We start from the raw sequence: 3,929 nt of genomic DNA, 5'->3' as shown, positions 1-3,929 counted from the left end.
AAAAACTTTTTAACTGAGAAAATATATCAGGAAACTGATGAAATTCATACTTTTTACCAAGACCTGAATTCAGAAACATACTTTGACTACAACATCACTGTACCAAATCATAACTTAATCAAAGAAGGATTAGACAACACTTTCCCTACGAAAATCTCAAATACTATACTTTCAAAACTAGAATTTCAAACTTTTCAAGAAACTTTATTTCTAGATTCAATTATAGAATCTATTGGTCAACTTTTTGAAAAACACGAATTAGAACTTAAACTCAAAGAGTTATCTCACTTTGTAATTACTTCAAATCACATATCCGACTTCAGAGGTTTCCTTAGACCTTTTGAGGTAAACGCCACTTACCATCTTGGTAATAAACTCCAAATATTCAACTTTCCCACTTATAATAATCATCATGAGACTGATGATTGGGATAGAAGAAACTGGAATTATTCCAGTGGACCAGAGACAGACTAAAACTTTATAAACCTTTATTAAAGGCATACTCCACTTCTGCGGGAGCTACCCCCAACTCCTACTTGGTGTATATATATATGTATATATATATATATATAGAGGGCCGTATCTGAGCATGTCTAACATGTGCGGCCGCACAGGGCCCCCAATTTTTGGGGGCCCCATATTTTAAAAAAATTTATATGTATATATAGTTTACAAAAATTTAGGCTAAATGTATGAAGATCAATCATTATTGTGTGGACCATGGTCCACACAGCTGTGTGGACCATACTATTAAATAATGCACATTCAATATAAAAATAATGTACATTCAGTATAAAAATAATGTACATTATATTCAGGGGATGTACATTATTTGTGTACTGAATGTACATAATTTTTATAGTATAAAAATAATGTACATTCAGTACAAAAATAATTTACATTTAGTACATTAAAAATGTACATTTGATTATGGTCCACATAGCTGTGTGGACCATGGTCCACACAATAATTTGCCGTATGAAGATTGGACCAATTTGTGACAAGATGGAATTGAGCCCAATAGACAATTGCTTTTAAAAACCCAATATATATGTATACTTTTTTTTAGTACTACTGACTTTGTTGAAGCACAACAAGTCAAAAGTCGCCTCCACTAAAACTCAAACCCACTCCCTTTCACATACGAGTGTAAATCGGGCGCCACTAGACCACAAGGTCTTTGGCTCTCTCATTTTATATATCCCTATAAGTTGTATTTTGAACCATCGATCTCATTCAATACAATTCATTCAATTCTCATCTGGTATCAGTTAGCTAGGTTAAATGTGACAGTTCTTCAATTCTTGCATTCACAATTCGGTAATTTCGTAGATCTGATTCTCCAATTCTTCTTGATCACACAAAATCTCAAGTTTCAAGTCCTTCAATTCTCTTAACAGGTAATTAAAAATTACATATTTTTCATAATTTTTATTTATTGTTTTAAGAATTTGTTTCTTGATTAATTATTTATTAAGATTTTCTAAATAAATTCTTTTTTTCTTAGAATTTTATAATTATGTCTTTTAGAAAATATACATCTAGGTCTGAGAAGTTAAAAAAAAAAAATTGAGCAACTAACTCAATCTCAAAAAGGAGCTTTTGAAAAATTCATTCCAAAACAAACTCAAATAAATAAGCAAAAAGATAATTCCAAGGAAAAATTGTTAGATGCTAATCTTCAAATTAAGTGATAGTGTACACAATGATGATAGGTATTATTGTGACAATGAAAATAATGTGAATGTTGATCGTTGTTTAGATGATATTTGTCAAAATGATAAACCAAGTGATTTGCTTCTATACAATATTTATATTTTGAAATTACTCGAAAAAAAATGCCCAATTTAATATATGGCACAGGGCCCCAATTTTTATTGGAACGGCCATATATATATATATATATATATATATATATATATATATATATATATATATATATATATATATATATATATATATATATTATTAAATTTTATTAATTAATTATGAGAATAAATATATATACTTTATTCCCACCACATAAAACAAGCCTATCTTTAACTTAATTAATTTTAATTATTGAGAACCACACTTCTTTTTCACTTTCTTTCATGTTTGTGTGTATGCTACGAGCATTTGTACTCGATTAATTTAACCATTTATCTTTTATATGCCAAACTTTTCCTTTTATAATTAATAATATCATATTATATATATATATATATATATATATATATATATATATGTATGTATGTATATGTATATATATGTGGGGAAGGGGGGGAGGTAATCAGGATCAAATGACCGAGAGCAATGTTTCTCATGAAAAGTGTATACTAATATGAATTGTCCATCTTTAATGTTCAATGGCAAGAAATTTTTTTTAAAAAAAGGCGTAGTGAATTTCATAAATATTACAAACTTTGAAAGTTTGTAATATTTATAAAATTGATCTCGTAATTTGATATATGTTAATTACATAAGAAAGGTAAATTGCATTAGAAAGACTCTGTGCAGCGGGTTCGATTCTCTGACATCGATAGGGTGTTGCCAAGAAATGAACTCATAACTTTTAGGTACAACTGTACAAGAGTCATGCTCCATCCACTCGATTATCCTTTCACACTGCTTGTATATAAGTACTTTGATTAATTAATTGGTAAAATGCTATAATAATTTGGTAAATGGGAGATTAACTGACTAATTTAACCAAAAAGTTGACTATGAGCAGTTAGTTATACTTGAATATTCCTTGAACGAACGTTGTCATTGTTTAATCACATGTTCTGATAGTGATTCATTATTAATGTTGGGGTTTCTCAAAGAAAAAAAAAAGGCATATTTTATATCTCAATTATTTATGGTGTAAATTTTGATTAGTTTTTAAACTTTTAGTTAATTGACGAATTTGATCTTTGACATTAGAATTTAATAAAAATTGTATAGAGTAAATTTATCTATAATCAATTTATATATTGATCAATTCATTTTTATCAATGGTTCTAAACTTGTGGATTATGTTAATTTTCACTGTGCATTAGTGCATAGTATGTATTCAATGGAATTCAAATTCATAACTCTTTTTGACACCAATTGTTAGTATTAGGAAATAATTATCGTATTAAGAAATAATTATCATTACGTCAAAAGTAAAACTAGTAGCAAATGTGTAATTTTATTTTCTTATGTTTGCGTATAATAGTCGTTAATACAACATTTCAATGATATGATGTTGAACTTGACCTTCCAGATTCTGTTCGACAAGGTGAACCAATTTTGTTACTCTTATGTATAAAGTTAATAATTTAAGATTTTTTTGAGTATGCAATTTAAGAATTTTAAGTAATAGTTTCTGTTAACCGTTTACAAGCTTATCCGACAAAAAAAGTTTTTTTTTTAAAAGAAAAAGAAAAAGAAAAGAAAAAAGAAAGCGCGTTTAATTTGTTGGTGACGGGAATGATTTGCCGTTTGGTCTCTATATTTTTATATTTTTGCTTTTGAGCTGATGGATGGAATATTTATATTATTTACGATCAAGAAGAGAGGAGTGAATAGACATCTGATTTATTGCCTACTTGCATCAAGTTCGAAACTTAATAAGCAACAAAATAAAAAATCTATTCAGTCAAATCCGTCAGCACATGATTTTTTTTAGTACAATTTATTTTTCTTATATAATTTGTAAATTATTGTACATGAACAGAATACTTGATACATGTGTCCCTTCTAATAACTACGAGTTGAGTTTCTCTTGTCATAAAAAAGGTTTTTTTTTTTTTACAGAGTAATATTTTCTTTATTGATATAATGAGATAAATATTATATTTCCTTACATTTTTCTACATATATTCGTGGGTTTTTTTAGTGATATTATTTTATATATATATATATATATATATATATATATATATATATATATATATATATATATATATATATATATATAT

Source organism: Ipomoea triloba, chromosome 7 (assembly GCF_003576645.1).
Source record: "Ipomoea triloba cultivar NCNSP0323 chromosome 7, ASM357664v1".
Classification (NCBI taxonomy): domain Eukaryota; kingdom Viridiplantae; phylum Streptophyta; class Magnoliopsida; order Solanales; family Convolvulaceae; genus Ipomoea; species Ipomoea triloba.
Note: the sequence above shows the minus strand (reverse complement) of the source record.